At 39.6% G+C, this 17,492-nt stretch overlaps 1 long non-coding RNA gene across 6 annotated transcripts in view; it reads right to left on the reverse strand.

Moving 5' to 3' along the window:
• The window catches only part of LOC140528074 (uncharacterized), a 261,449-nt gene that overhangs the window by 115,268 nt on the left and 128,689 nt on the right, over positions 1-17,492 (reverse strand). The window lies entirely within an intron of this gene.

Raw genomic sequence — 17,492 nt, forward strand, 5'->3', positions numbered from 1 at the left:
ATCCTCATACATTCTGTAAAGTGCTAGTGTTAGGATTTGAATCCAGGTCTCCTGATACCAAAGGCGGTGCTTTTTCTACTCTATTAGGCTCCTTCTCTAGTATCAACAGTCTCTACAATCTTAATTCTCAGAAATTACATCCCAACTCCATACTCTCACCATCTTTCTCAGGAAAATCTTTAGAAGCAGAAAATCAATCAGAATAGGTTTTCAGAATGAATGGGAATTTCTTTCATAGAAAATAGCTCTACTGCTGATCGAGGGTTTATCAGGGACCTTAGAGAAAATCTAATTCAATGCACTAATTTCATAAAGTGGTGGCATAATTAACTTGTAGGGGTCATCCTACAGATCATGCTCAGAGCCGCCATTCTCAGTTCCAGTCAATCATGTGGGAATGCTGGGGCCTGTTTGGGCTACAGAGTTTGCACCTAGAAATGATGGCATGGTCCCTTATTGGCTTTGGAGCCAAAAGAGTTAATGACTCAGTGGACAAGGAGAGAGACTGGCCCCTTTGCCTCTCTCTTCTTTCTCACTTGTGATATAAGGATTGTTTGGAGTTGCTTCTTAAGGGGGGAGGGGTGGGAGGTAGGTTGGTTTGCTATTATACATCCTGGCTTCCATGAAGAAACTCAGATTCAGACACACACATACACATACACACAAAATACCTTACATTTGTTTCTGTACACTCTTATAAAGTGTAAGTTTCCCTCAGGACAGAGACCATTTCCTTTTTGTGTGTTTACTATTTCTACCATTTAGCACAGTTCATTTTGATCAATAAGTTCACTAACTCCAGAGATTCTCTATAAAACACAGAAATTGAGACTCATTGAGAATTTTAACTGGATGCTCATTACTCTTCATAAAGCAAGAGATGAAGACTTCTGGCAGTACGAATACTCAGCTGCCCAACTCTTACTTCCAACATGGAATATTCGACAAGGACTCTCTTCTCTTTAGTCTTTCTGAAGCAGCACTTTTCTACCAGTATATTAATATTGTGATGAATGAAAAATTCAAGACACAATTTCTGGGTAGTTAACAATCACTTTATGAATTATTGCTAACAAATAATTAATATTTATGGCCAATGGCTTTCTCTCATAAACCAAAGCTGCCACCTGAAGAACATTCAATGCTTAAAAAGCCTTTGGAAAAGGTGCTGTACCTAAGGGTGTGGACATATTAATGAAGAGGTGGGCAAAAAGTCTTCAGTTCCTCCTACTGAGAAAGTGATCTGATAATGAGACTCAGTCACCTCCAGAATGGCACGTGCCATTTTTATTGGCTCCTAAAAGCTGATTTCTAATAATAAGTGGAATCAAACTAGGTTCTTCCCCTAAACTTCTTCCTGGGAGTTTCAAATATGCTATTACACCAAGGAACTGCTTAGTGGAGGATGAGAAAGGGAATCAAAATGAGTTGAAAGTTTTCTTTGATTTTGCAGGAGTGGTCATATGAAGAGTCAAAGATCAATCTCAGTGATCTCAAATGAACACTTGAGCCACTCTTACTTTCACAAATAAAGCCAGAATTTTAGAGCTAAAAAATTATTTACTAAATCCCTTCAGTCCCATGAAAACCCCTTGAAAAACCTAGTTTTGCTTTCCTTTGAGATATTTTAATAGAAGGATGTAAACTCACCACTCAAAATTGCACTGGCACAGCTGCAACAGCTGTCTTTAAAGTGCAATTCTATCTCCTGAGATGAAAAGATATAAAGCAAAAATGTACCTAGAGAAGAATTACTTGCTAGGCAGAGTTCACCCTGATGTGGTCTGCCATCAGGATGAAGAGGTACTTGATGTCTACCTGAAATCAACACTCTTTCAACACATCCATGGTAACCAGATCAAATAGAAATGTATAATATCTCAGGGACTGCTTTGTAATCTATTCTTCCCTCCCCTCCCTCCTCTGACTCAATCACAAAATGTAAGTCATGAGAAGAAAGTATTAGTGGGGGGTTGGGCAGGTTTGGCAGGTGCAACAACAGCCAGAGGAGATGGCAGCCACAATGATTAAAACTCTTGGCTGATGGATGAAAAAAGGACAACATCCCTAACAAAACAGACCAATGCTTTGCTTATATGAATTCTTCACTGGCTTCATCTTCAGGTATCAGAAGACAAGGCATGGTTTTGCCACTAAGTACTTCTTTTCTTTCTTTCTAGAAGGTGTCATTGGGTGGCATGGCTAAGCTTCACAAGATTGAAGGATGTTTGCCATCCTTGGCTTATTCTAAAGATTTAGATAGGACAAGGGTATTCACACTTTTGATCCCATAATCTCTTTAGGGAATTCCCAAATCCCAATGCTCATCTTATACCTCTCTACTCCTTCCTCTCAATAAAAGTATACTATTTACCTGATAGAAAACATGAACATCAAGAGACTATTCAGAGATCCAGAGTTCTAGTCCCTCTCAGTAGTATAGCCCATTTCAAAGATCACAAGAGAGAGATGGATTGCAGAGAAAGGGTCCGAGAAACAGAAGAGGTCAGCTTATCCCCATTTAAATGCATACAACACAATTGCCCACAGCTACCACCAAACAGATGTCTGGAGTTCCACAGCTCTGAGTTCAGCAGTTTTGAGGTCTGCTTTCCCAAGAGAATGCTTCCACAATTCCCATTGTCATAAAACATGTGTGCAAGTGATTTACAAGGATTCTAAGGAATTTCTTCCTTCCTTCCACTAACTCAACAGTGCATACACAGTCTCCAGTGCTGGCACACACTCTCTGTCACACACATACCCTTCAACATTGCCCCACCCCACCTTGGTAAAATCAGATCCCTTTCCCAAGAAAGCAGCAACATGTTAGGAAAGCCCTAGATGACTGCCACTCAGTCATCCAAACACACTACACTCACCCCACCACCCTTGATGGTGCAAGCCAGGAATATTCAGGTTGTGGCCCAAACTGAGTTAAGTTACTCTCTACTCTCCTATCACACATCCCACTATCATCTTGCTTTGGATTAGGTTGGTTTCCAATTTCATGGCACAAAACTGGAAAGAGCAAGATTTGGCAAGACTTAGGCTAAGTTACAGACTGATCCCAATGAACTACTGATGGAAAGCCCCTTAAAATTCCATACTTTGCACTACTCATGCAGCTCAATTTGTTCTTGACTCTATGGACTTCAAGAATTATGGAAGGGAGAAACCAGACTGTTGTTATCTTTTTTAATGTAAATACAATATGATCTCTTATTTAGATTTAGATGGGGAAGCTTCCATACAGATGAGGAAACAAAAGCCCAGAAGGGCTGTTACTTCTGTAAAATCACATAAAGCACTACCAGGCACTGTGCTTAGTGCTGGGAATATAACAAAAGCAAAAGAGGAACTGTGTTTTCAAGGAACTAAAGTCTAATATGGAAGACGACATGAAAAGGGATATGTACAAACAAGATACATGCAGGATAAAGTGGAAATAAAGCTCACTTCTGATATCTGATGTGAGACCCAAAGAAGGTCAATGTTCCGCCTAAAGAAACAAAGTTAATGGCAGAGCTGAGAGTAGAATTCTGGTCTCCTGACTCCTGATGTAGTTCTCTCTCAAGAGAGAAAGCACTAACACTAAAGGAGATCAAGAAAAACTTTTTGCAGAAGGTAGGACTTTAGGTGAGATTCGAAGGAAGCCAGCAGAGCCAGGAGCAAAGGATGAGGAGGGAGAGAGTTCCAGGTATGGGGGACAATTAGTGAAAATGCTCAGATTAGAGAGATGGAGTTATATGCCAAAAAACAGTAGGGAGACTTAGCGGTACTGAATTGCAGGACACTACATTGTATTTGCAGAGAGGAGGGGGATTGTAGGGGTGAAGTATAAGAAGACTGGAAAAGTAGACAGGGGTCAGATTACATAGGACATTGTAAACCAAACGGGATTTTATTTTTGATCCTGGAGGTAACAAAGAGCCACTGGAGTTTATTGAATAAGAGGGACAATTTGTTCAAATAGTCAATTTGATAGCTGAGTACAAGTTGGACTCAAATGAAGAAGGACTTGAGACAGGGAAACCAACCAGCAGCCTATATATGCAATAGTTCCAGCAGTAAAAGGTAGAAATGACAGGATTTGGAAATTGATTGCATGTGGGATGTGAAAGAGAATGAAGAGTTAGGAATGATACCTACATTCTAAATTTGGGTGACTGGAAGGTTGGTGTACCCAGTATAGAAATATGGAAGTCAGGAATGGGAGAGAATTTGGGGGAAAGATACTGCATTCAGTTTTGGACATGTTGAGCTTAATATGTCTATAGGACATGAAGCTTGAGGTGTCCAATGGGCAATTACAGGTGCATGACTAAAGATCAGGAGAGATATCAAGGCTAGACAAGTGTATCTAAGAACCAACTAGGTAGAGACTATATTTTAATTCATGTTCCTGGAGAGATCACTACATGAAAAAATATGGAGGGAGAAGAGAAGAAGGTCCAGGACAAAGTCCCAAGGAAAGGGGAGGCACCCACTGTTAATGGGCATGACTTGGAAAAAGATGCAGCAAAGGAGACTGAGGAGAGATCAGATAGACAGGAAGCGAACCAAGAATGAACAGAATCATGAAAATCTAAAGAAAAGAATATCAAGAAAGGGTGATGGACAGTGTCAAAGGCTACAGAGAGAACAAGAAAAATAAGGACTGAGAAAAGGTCATTAGACTTGGCAATTATGAGCTTATTGGTAATTCTGAAGACAACACACTTAGTAAATAACAGAACTGAGATTGGAAGCCCTCTCCATGGACTCCAGATCCAGCACTCATAAATCCATGCTGAATCCCTTACCTCATTCATGAATCTCCTCTATAACCTTTCTCTTCTCTCTCCATCCTTTCTTTTTGGAGATTCTTTCCATTTCCACAAATTCCACTATCACAACTATGCAGACATCCACATCTAAATATGTATTCCTGTGTTCCAGACCATCATTTCCAATAAATGGACAACTCTTCCCTTGTGCAAGCCAATAGGGAGTTTTCTTTTGTTCTAATAATCTACCCTCCGACTGACAGGCTCAGTAATCTCACAGTATACACTCCCCTACTTGAATGTTTCCCCATCACCTTAAATTCACAATGTTTGCCACACATTCAACTACTTCTCCTTTAAGATTACTATTTTCTGTCAAAAGTGCCATGATGAATGTTAGCTTAGTGTGGTGAAAAGAACTGGAAGTCAGGAAATCTGGATTCAATCCTTGGTTCTGCCTTTTACTAACGGTGTATTCTTGAGTAAAACATTTCTCCCTTGTAATGTTCAGTTTGCTCATCTGAAGAATGGGCATGTTTTGCCATATAATCTTGAAAGTCTTTTTAGCTCTAAAATACTCCAACATAATCATTCTCTCAGCTTTCATAATCAAGCTCCCTGAGTCTGATGCATCCCACCCTCAGTCCTTCCTCTTGTTCAGTCATTTCAATCATGTCTGACTCTTTGGGATCCCAATTAGGGTTTTCTTGGCAAAGATACTGGAGTGGCTTGCCAATTCTTTCTCCAGTGGATTAAGGCAAACAGAAGCTAAGTGACTTGCCCAAGGTCACACAGTTAGTAAGTATCTCAACAGATTTTTAACTCAGGTCTTCTTAATTCCAGCCCCAGTGTTCTATCCACCAAGCCATCTAGCTGTCTCCTGCATACTACTGCTACATTAATTTTCCTAAAATGCTGCTTTGACCATGTCACTCCCACTACACATGATCCTGCCTAAGATACAATCCAAGTTCCTCCTGCCTATCATTCATGGCTCTCTATAATAAGGCCTGAAGTTCCCCTTTCAAATTTATCCCCTATACTTCTTCCTACAAGAAATCTGAGCTCTGGGAAGACCAAACTATTACTCATTTTCCCCCGATTATAGGCTGCAGATTCCTTCCTCAGCATCTTTGTTCATAGCCTTCCCTGGTCCTTGGATGCCTTCCTCACTTCATACGCATTACCTAAATCCTATCCATCCTTCAATGCCCAGCTCAACTCGAATATCTGATATGAGGCACAAAGAGGGCCAATGATCTGCCTAAAGACACAAAGTTAATGACAAAGCTGAGTGTAGAATCCAGGTCTCCTGATTCCTTATAAAGTTGTCTTCCGATTATACCATACTACCTCTAGGCCCAGAACTAAGTCTATACCTTCTATTTATTTTGTATTATACCTCCTCCTAATCCAATCCACCAAGTATTTACTAAGTGCCTATTATATAAAAGGTTACCCTGCCTGGTTTTATAGATTCAGATAAAAACAACCAAAAATAATCCCTACTCCCACAGTACCTAGTGTAGGTAGGCACGCAAATCATGGTACTTACTGACTGGTTTGCAATTATCCTCTTTCTTCAATGTCATAGGGTACATTGTCAAATAAGTAAGAAGCTCACCCTCAAAATGGAGTCACTGATTACAAATACAATAATATTTAATGGTGGCATTAACAAGAATACATATAGGATTTATCACTTTTTTGGCACTTTATCTTTTGTCTCATGTCCTCAGCTAGACTCCTTGAGGGTAAGAAAGCCATGTTTTAAGCTTCCCTACATTTTCTTCCTACGGAATAATGATTCTTAATTCAGAATACAATGACCTGAAAGGGCATCGTGAAATACTCTAAATACCTTAATTTACTTTAATTTTTAAAAAAATATATGTCACACAATTCCTTTCCCCTCTTTTCTCCAGTGGCAGGTGTGGCAGGGAACAGAAAAAAATTAAACAACAATGCGAGTTATCTCAATTTCAAAAAGGTTGCAGGTCAATGGAAACTGAGGAAGCTGCACTTTATGAACAGAAAACACAATTCGCAATAGCCCTATTTCTTCAACTAATCAAGAGGCCAGCAAGATGACAGCCTGAAAGACTGCCTGGTCTCCTAGCTCTTGCTGGGTGGCCCTGGACAACCAATTCTACTCCCCCGCCCTCCACTTCTACTTCTCCCTGCCATAAAAAGCTAATGGGCATTCCCAGAGGAACAATGAAGACCAGTATGCTAATGAGAAGTGGGCTGGATCTCCTTAAACCCCCAAAATTCCATACCTAGAATTCTTGGGGCCATAGTGCTTTTCTAAGAGGCCAGATACCATCCATTCCACAACTCGAGGCATGGAATGTCTCCACAGCCAAGAAACCAACATGGGACAAATTTGGGGCATTTTTTAAAACCATCCTTACTCACCTTAAAAAGTTGCCAGGAATATCTGGTCTTGGATCCCAGAGGTTCCACATCTGAGCCCTTGAGGCTACTCCCTGGGCCACACAGCTCCCTTATGAGGCTTTTCCACAGCATCTCTCTTGACAACTATGGTACCTTATGCATTGTTCCCTGGGGTCCCCTAATTAGCAGGCTCCAAATCAGCATGGCTAGTGTGCTGTGGGGTTCCCCATTCCCAAGCACAACCCTTCAATCCCCTCCCCATCGGCACACAGGCACACGTGTGCATACACACACACACACACACACACACACACACACACTCATCTTGGGCCCTCCCTCCCTAACCAGGGCATGCCAACTGTGGCTCATCACACACAGCTTGTTCAGAGCTGAGACCACCACTTTCTCACTGACAGATTTCCTAATCCATTGGCAAATGCAAAGTTCCTCTACCAAAATCCTCCTGTCACCACACTGGAGTCAAAACAAAAATCTTGACCCATTCAAAGACTTTCAGAATTACCAAAGAAAAAAAAGTTTGAAGAGTTGCATTTATTGCTTCTATAGTATGAGCCTCAAATCCAAGAATTTTGAGAATATAAGTGATCATACTATTAATAAGAATAAGCACGTTAGACACTATCTCATTTGATTCTCACAACAACCCAGAGAAATAGGTGCTATGATTATCACCATTTTAAAGATGAGGAAAGGAAAGCTGACAGAGTGGCTTGTCCAGGGTCACAGAGCTAAGGATTTGGATTTACTAATTTTTTTCTTTTGCTCATTAAAGGGGCCATTCCCTCATTACTTCTTAGAGAGGCTTATTCACTGAATGGCCTAACCTCACTCTAAGTGAGTACTTGAATAGATCAAGGTCTCCCATTGAATCCTGGGTCATCTCCAGTCATCCTGATGAATATCTGGTCACTGGATCCAGATGGCTCAGGAGGAGAAAGTGAGGCTGGTGACCTGCACAGCCCTCCCTCGCTCAAAACAAAGTCAAGTGCAAATCATGTCATCATTTCTCTGATGTCATAATCTATTTTGAAAACGAAGGACAAACAGTTTCTGACTCCCAAGTCCCCAAGTTTAACACTCTCTCCACTTCAGCACTTTACTCTGCCTCATCTTATTTATAGATGGGTCATCTTTTGTCTCACATCTTCAACCACACTCCTTGAGGGCGGGAAGGTCATGTTTTATGCTTTCCTATGTTAAATCCTCTTCTATTGCCTTGTTCGAAGTAGCTACAATGATTCTTAATTCAGAATACAATGCCCTGAAAGACAGATCGATCCTTACTTCTATCCTGATCCTCATTCCTAGAAAGCTGATGCTTCAACCCTCCCTTGGTCACAAATCCAATATGACACATACATAGGTCTAAAGAGAGGCACCCACAGGATGTGCCCATCCAACCTGGTACCCTCGCTGAGAAACCATGAGTAGCAACTGCCCCCACACCATATGATTGGGGTCCAGCTGTCAAGTTATTACCCCCACATCCTTTCCCCCAAAGCCAACTTACAAATAAGCATATGATAACCAGTGAGGGGAAAGAAACATGCTGATGAGTTTTCCATTTTAAGATGGGGGGACTGGGCGGGGAGTATACTTCATCTTTGTGTTGGAAAGTTTACTTTCAGCCTCAGCAGGCTAAGGGGCTTTTTTTTTAATATAATAAAAAAAAAGAGTTATACGACTTTAATTAAATGCACTTATTAAAAGGGTGAACTATTTGGAGAGGCTTTTTTTTGTGCTGGAGGCACATTTTCCAGCATGCTGCAGAACGTCTACATCCGCCTGCTCTAGGCAATTTTTAATGCACAAATAAATCCGCACCTGACGTGTTGACAGATTATTATGCAGGGTGGCCGCCAACAAAAGTAAACACAGGGGCAAGTTTTAACCTCTTACAGTTGCAGAACTCTCCCCACTGAGCTCAGCTCAAGTGTAAATGACTCTAGCAAAGCCTTTTCTTCCAGCTACACCTTCTTCCTCTTCTAGACACTTGTCCCTGAGTCTCAAAGGTTCCTCCCTCCCTCCACCACCTCCCAGAGAGCAAAGGAGAGAGGGAAAAAAAAGGAGGAAGGAGGCCTAAGCAGAAATGAGGAATGTGCTACGTCCCCCAAGCACCCTGCCTTCCATCCTGTTTATCCTTCGCCCATAACCACAGGGCCTCTGCTGAAAGGAATGGTCAGCGATCTGTTGGCTTCCTTCGTTTAGTCCTCTAACCCAGGGCCTTGTCTCCAGTTCCAGCACCCAGACTGGGTCCCTGGGGGAACAGCCCAACGAAGAATTTCTCCCCGGTAGTCTAGATCTACCTTACCACCAGGTGTCAGAGCAGAAAAGTTACCAGGAAGAAAGATAAAGGTGGAGAGAGGGGAGGGGAGGGAAGGAGAGATAAGACTAGTCTTTTGACTTTGGACATTAAAATATGGTAGTGCAAATATAATGCAAACTAGTTCCTTCTTGGTTTGCTATTAGGAAAAGGGAGACCTCTCTGTTCACTAAATGGTAGCTTCATTAGCATGTATGCAACAAAGAGAACCTCCCCTCTTTCCTTTCTTCTTTCTTTCCTTCCTACGTTCCTTCTTCCCTCCTTTTCTCCTTCATTCTTTTCTTCCTTCCTTTTTTCTTTCTCCCCTTCCCTTCCTTCTTTCTTTCCTTCCTTCTTTCTTTCCTTCCTTCCTCCCTTTCTTTCCATCAACCACAACAATGCAAAGCTCTATACATTTCCTTCTGGCTCCAAGAAATATAACCCAACAAGTTCCTTAGCTGCTTAATATGTCCCTTGGCCTCTGAGCATATCAGCCTCATCTCCAAAATTGGCCTTTGCCCATTGAGCTCTTGGTATGGAGAAATGACAAGGGGTTTTTCTACAACCTGGGATGGCCTGCTCAACCCAGTTTTGCATTGACTTCTGAAATTAGCAGCTAGCTGCCTTCTCGGCCCAGACTTTCCATAAAAAAAATGGGGAAATGCTCAGACGTCACTGTGGGTCAGCTGAATGGAGTTCATCTCAAAGACACTAAGCTATTGCAGAATGTTTCAGATATGGAGGGGAGTTTTGTGGTCATACAGACCAGCCCTCTCACTTTGCAGACCAGTGACTTTCCTAAAGTCATACATTATCATAGAACTGAAATCCAGTTCCAGACTTCTACTCAGGCTCTCACTTCTACATCAACAATTCTTATTTGCACATTCAAGACCACACCCTTGTCAGTGAAAAAGCAGGTCACTACATGTACAGGGGAAGAGTGTCTGTCTGCACAGTTACTGGGTACACAGAAAAGCTTCCGTTTACCAAACTAAGCACTATGAAAAAAAGGAACTGCTTAGAATCTTATAGAGGTTTGGAGGTGGTACATCTGATACCCACAAATCTTCCTTCCCCCACCTCTATTCATCCCAGATCTTTTATATCCTGCTGGTTTGAATGTCACCCTTTTAAACACAGGTTTAAAAATTGGAAAAGTTAAAAACATTCCTCTTGGCCTCTCCAATGCCTAATAAGATTTTCATCACTCAAGGTCCGTTTGGCCCCTGTGGCCTGGGAAAGTCCAGGAACATTACAGCCATGCCTCTGACAACCCTTTCTACCTAAAGTGAACAACAGTAGTTAGACATTAACCATCTGAGAGAGATGGCCTATTGGCAGAATTGGTCTGCCCAAGGGGCCAACGGGAAATATGCCAGGGAACTATGGGGTAACCCGCCCTGTTTACACTTTCCTCAGGAATGGAGGGGAGGAGCAGTAGTCAGAGACCCTGGAACTTCTGATCTATGACCTAGAACAAATACAACTTATGTTGGCATAGGCACCTTGCCGTTTTATCTCTATTATCATAGTAGTGGGTACCCACAACAACTGTGCCGGTAGGAAAGGGCAGGTATTATTACCCCCATTTTACAAATAAGGAAACTGAGGCTCTGCCAGAATAAATGAACTGACCAGTCACCAAATGAGTAAACAGCAGACCAGGGGGTCCAACCCAGGTCTTTTGATGTCTACCTCAGTCTCTTTCCACTCTCCTGTATACCTTCACAAATATATATATTTTTACCTACAACTTTCTTGGAGTTTTCTGTAGGTGAACTTAGGGGATGGACTCAGAGTTAACAAGCTCCATTCCCTGGGGACATACCCAACCTACTCCAAGGAGGTCATCTCCCTCTCACTTTTTATTTTTTTTTTTTAATTTTTTTATTTTTTTAATGTTTAACAATCACTGCCATACAATTGCGATTTTATCCCTCCCCACCCACCCCCCACTACCTCCCTCCCTCCCCACGACTGCATACAATTCTGTATAGATTCTACATATACTTTCCTATTGAGTATATTTTCACTATAGTCATGCTATGTAGTCAGACTAAGATAAATGAAAGAATCCGTATAACAAATCAGAACATGACACACAAACAGATACACATACACAAACATGATCTGCTACATTATGTGAGTGACTTCCATATTTCTCTCTCTGAGTGTGGAAGGCATTTTGCCTTGAGGTCCACCATTGGGATTTTTTTTTTTTCAGAAGTTCTTGTGTTATTACAAAAATCTAAGTCTACCAGAAAAAGCTCTCACACACTGTGGTTGTTGCTGTGCATAAAGTTCTCCTGGTTCTGCTCCTTTCACTCAGCATCAGGTCATATAAGTCCTTCCAGGCCTCTCTGAAGTCTTCTTGTTCATCATTTCTTATGGCACAATAGTACTCCATTACATTCATATACCATAATTTATTCAGCCATTCCCCAATTGATGGACATCCCCTTGACTTCCAGTTTTTGGCAACTACATAGAGTGCTGCTATAAATATTTTTGTACATGTGGGACCCTTTCCCATTTTTATGATCTCTTGGGGATATAGTCCTAGTAGCGATATTGCTGGGTCAAAGGGTATGCACATTTTTGTAGCCCTTTGGGCATAGTTCCAAATTGCTCTCCAGAATGGTTGGATGCGCTCACAGCTCCACCAACAATGAATTAGTGTTCCAACTCTCCCACATCCTCTCCAGCATTTATCATTTTCTTGTTCTGTCATGTTTGCCAATCTTATTCCCTCTCACTTTTTAAAGTCAGACTCTGACTCTGGCTGTTTTCAATTGAACACGTGAGATAGTTCAAATTATTAAAATGTACAAGAGATTGGGAAAAATAAGGGATTAAAATGAGACTCCCATCTCTAAAAAGAGCTGCTTATATTACACAAACATATTAGATATACATATATACACATAGTATACACATATAATCTCAATGTATACTGAATTGGCTCTATACACATAAAAAGAGAGCTTCTCACAAGAGTTACTTGTAGAAATGGCAAAAGACTAAGGACCCTGCTTCTAACAAATATGAAGAGTTAATTTTGGAGTGACCTTCATAGAATGCATTATATTTGCCTTTCTCCATCAGCCAAGTTATGTATAATAGTAATAACAATAATGAGAAAAATAGCATCTAATAAGCACTTTGCAAATTTTACTCATTACTCATTTACTTTACAAATTTTACTCTTTTGATCCTCACAACAACCCTGGGAGGTAGGTGCTATTATTATCTTTATCATAAGATGATCCTTACATTACATTATATAACATTGCAATACGTCATCATTATGAAATTGCATCAGACAAAGGTTAAATGACTCTCCCAGGGCCACATAGCTAATAAGTATCTAAAGATGGATTTGGACTCAGGTCTTCCTGACTCCCAAATCCAACACTCTATCTACTGGACTGAATTCTAGTCTCCTTTCTAAATGAATGAATAAAAATATTAAAAGAATGCTATCCTACTTTCCAAGTTTTCAAGAAAAATGAAGTATAAATTTTTAAAAAATAGAACATGGGCTTTATTGTAAAACACAAAGATGAAAAGGAATCTAAAGAAAGAGAAAGGAAACTGTGTGCCAGGCACTACATTAAGCGTTTTACAAATACTGTCTTATTTGATCCTCCCAACAACTCTGGGAGGTAAGTGGTATTATTATCCCTGTTTCACATTTAAGGAAACCAAGGCGCATAGAGGTTAAGCAACTTGTCACTTACCCATGTTCAAACAGCTAGTAAGTTTCTGAGTCATATTTTGAACTCAGGTCTTTTTGACCCCAGGCACAGAAGGTCTATCCACTGTGCCATCTAGCTGTGGTACGTAGAATTCTGATCACCTGTGGTGGGAGGTTGGTGAGAAAAAGAAATTGACCCAAGAAAAAGACAAGAATGAAGACCAATGAATTCTTGAAGCTAAGCAATAGATCTTTGCAAAGAAGGAGAAGGTAGATTCTCTGATAAAGAAGCAAAATAGCTGGTTTTTGTCTTCCAAGGAAAAATGATATGGATCCACAGATATTATCAGAGGAGAGAGTATCCAGTAGGGGTCAGAGGATAAAGTGATAAACAGTGGTCACTGGAACCCTTGTCCGGTTGTACAGAGGCAGCTATTTGTCAACTTGACATTAACAATAGAAAGGTCTACTGTCTTCCTAGGGCATATATACAGGATGTTGCAGAAAATCTCCCCACACCTGTTAAACCTGATGGCTCTGATCCCTTCCTTTCTGGTGATTCACATGAGAATAAGTTATACTGCCAGAAGGAATCTAGAAGGCATTGCTAGGGATTTCTTGGGCAAGAAATTGAAAACCATATGGTCATGGTGTTTTTATCTCTGTAACCATTTGAAAATAAGGGCTTCAGAAGAGAGTAGATTTAAAAAAAAAAAAGATGGTTCTCTCTATCCTAGAATCCAGGGGTTACTCACAGGTTTGATTCTACTGCCACTCCATTTTTTACCCCAACAAGTTCAATCAGTTTGCCTAAAGAAAGGACCCAGGAGTAAATCCACAGCCAACATGCACTAGAAATCCAAATACCCAGAGACAAATTTGATCTCATAAGTAATATCAAAATTTGATGGATTATGACCCATGACTAGAATATGGCTCTGAAAGGACATACTTTATTCAAAAGGAATGAGATACGTAAAGGGGAATAAGAAGGGTAGCTTGGAATATTAAAAAGTTATCCATGTAAGGAAATGCAAGAATCAGATGGAAAAGCATGGTGGCAAGCTTAGTTTTATTCCCCTTTTTAAAATGTTTTATTGATTTTATCTTTTTATATATAGCTATCTCTTCCCAATGATTCTTTGTCCTCCCATTTGTAGAGCCCCTTGTAACAAATAAACACAGCCTAGCAAAATAAATCATCTCACTGGTCATGTTTGAAAATGGGAAACATATCACAAGACTGACTGGCATGTAGACATGACATGTAGTTTCTCCCTGTCTTTATCTTTCTGTCTGTCTGTCTGTCTGTCTGTCTGTCTGTCTCTCTCTCTCTCTCTCTCTCTCTCTCTCTCTCTCTCTCTCTCTCTCTCTGTCTCTCTCTCTCTGCAAACAAGAACAGTGAAGCAATTCTTGATTTTCTCTAATGACAGGAATATTATAGCCAAATTCCAGAGCTCCCAGGTCAAGGCCAAAATATTGCAAGTAGTTGGAAAGAAACCAATCAAATATAAGGGAGCCAGTCAGAATCACACAGATTTCATTTTAAAGGAGCAGAAGCCTTGGAATATGATATTCTAGAAGGCAAAAAAGCTGGGGTTACTATCAAGAATCATCCACCTAGCAAAACTGATTATAAATCTTCAGAGGGAAAAATGGACATTTAATGAAATAGAGGACTTTGAAGCATTCCTAATGAGAAAACCAGAGCTAAATAGAAATCTGACATTCAAACACAAAACTCAAGAGAAGGATAAAAAGGTAAATATGAAAGAGAAATCATAAGGGATTTAATAGGATTAAACAGTCTACAGTCCTATATGGGAAGATGGTACATGTAAATCCTAAGAACTATATCATTTCTTGGGCAGTTAGAAGGAGACTACATAGACAGAGGGTGCATGTAAGTCAATTAAGTTGGGATGGTCTCAAATAAAATGAAGTGGTGAGAAAAAGGAATGCACTGGGAGAAAAGGGAAAGGTAAAGAAGAATGGGGGATATTATCTCACATAAAAGAGGTAATCAAAGAAAAACTTTTACAGTGAAAGAGAAAATGGGGGAGGCAGGCAACGCTTGAACCTCACTCTCAGGAGAATTGTGTGTGTGAATGTGCACACATATCTATACATGTGTATATGTATACACACACATATACATATATATGTATACACACAACAGTTGAGTATAGAAATCTATCTTACCCAACAGTAAAGTAGAAGGGGAAGGGGATAAAAGAAAGGGGGTAGCTATAATAAAAGGGAGAGTGGATCAAGGAAGGCCATGATCAGTACAAAACAGATTTTTGAGAAGGTTCAGGGTAAAAAATAGAAATAGAAGGGTAAACAAGAAAATAGGGTGCAAGGAAACACCTAGTAATCATAATTGTGAATGTGAATGAGATGAACTCACTCATAAAGTAAAAGAGGATAGCAGAATGGATTACAAAACAGAATCCAACATAGTGCTATTCACAAAAACAAATGATGCACACAAAACAGAAAGACATACAGAGTTAAAATGGGACTGGAGCAGATTCTATTATGCTATAAAGACAAGGGTACCCATCTTGATTTCAGACAAAGCAATAGCCAAATTTCATCTAATTAAAAGATATAATCATGGAAACTACATTTTGCTTAAAGGTACCATAAACGATGGAGTGATATCAGTACTAAATATGTATACATCAAATGACAGGGCATCCAAATTCTTGAAAAAAAGGTTAAATGAGTTATGAGTTATGACGGTAAAACAATATTAGTGGAGGAACTTTAATTTTCTTCCCCCTTAAACTAGATGAATCTCACTGTACAATAAAGAAAGAAGTGAAGTAGATAAAGAGAATTTTAGAAAAGTTAGATATGATAGACCCCTGAAGAAAATTAAAAGAGAATAGAAAGGAATATATCTTTTTTTCTCAGTTGTACATGACACCTTCATAAAAAATGATGATGTATTAGGGCATAAATATATGCAGAAAAGCAGAAATATTAAATGCACTCTCTTCAAACCACAATGTAAAGAAAATTACATTCAATAAAAGGCTCTGGAAGCATAAGTTAAAAGTTTATTGGAAACTAAACAATCTAACCCAAAAGAATTTGTTCAAAGAACAAATCTTAAAATCAACCAATAATTTCCTTAAAGATAATGACAACAATGAGATGACATAAAATTTGTGGGATGTAGCCAAAACAGTACTTAGGGCAAAATTTATATGTCTACATGTTTATATCAATAAAAAAAGGAGAAAGAGCAGATCAATGAATTGAGCGTGCAACTGAATACAAGATAACGAATTAAAAATCCTCCATTAGATACCAGAATAGAATTTCTGAAAATCAAAGAAAAGATTAATATGATTGAAAGGAAATTATGAGAACTTGGTAGGACAGGATGGGAATAAAACGATTCCATCTTATTGTTTGCAACAGAGGACAGACCAATATAATCTAAGGGGACAACTGCTTGAGATTTGGGGATAATTAATTTCAAAGGATTGAAAGAAAGGATAGGTAGGATCTTATGGCAAAGAAAGTCAGCTCAGAAGAGAAACTCTCACAAATGATATTTTCAAGACACAAAGAGAAACAATTCCATGGAGGAAAGAGGGACTGTCTAAAGATAATGACATGAACATTCAATCAATTACTGACTAGAAGATTTTTAAAAGACACATACCTTATAGTTCAATAACATTAAATTAAATTTATGTTCCACAATTTATGAATAGAGTGGCATAATTTTGCACCATAAGAAACAATGAATGTGAAGAATTTTCTTTAAAAATGTGAAGACCTGAATGGTGCTGCAAGAGTAGCTAGAAGAGCCAAAATCACAATAAACACAAATGACTATTCCAATGTAAATTCAAAGACAACCAAAAACTCAGGATGAAGACAAAGGACATTGCTGACACTAAATTATTCAAGTGAAAGCCCACATCCTGTCTTTCTGTTTACAACTGGGAAATGACAAAAAGTAGAAAGTGACATGTACTATCAGTCAAAATCATTCTATTAGGAAGTCTTGCTAAATTGTTTTGAGGGAAATTGTATTTTGCATCAGACAAAGAGGGACTGGGTATTTTGGGGAGCAGTATCAAGTCAAAATGAAATGTACAAAGACTTTCAAAAGACATAGAATCTAAGAGAAGCAAGTAATGGAGACGGAATTCCAATGTGTCCTGTAAGCATCATGTCAAGCACGAAAGCTCGGGATGAAATGAGACTGCTACAGACAACCAAAAGAATAGATGCATATATTCTAGATCTAGCTATGTTGGGAGATGGGGCTATTGTT

The sequence above is a fragment of the Notamacropus eugenii genome, chromosome 2, assembly GCF_028372415.1.
Source record: "Notamacropus eugenii isolate mMacEug1 chromosome 2, mMacEug1.pri_v2, whole genome shotgun sequence".
Classification (NCBI taxonomy): domain Eukaryota; kingdom Metazoa; phylum Chordata; class Mammalia; order Diprotodontia; family Macropodidae; genus Notamacropus; species Notamacropus eugenii.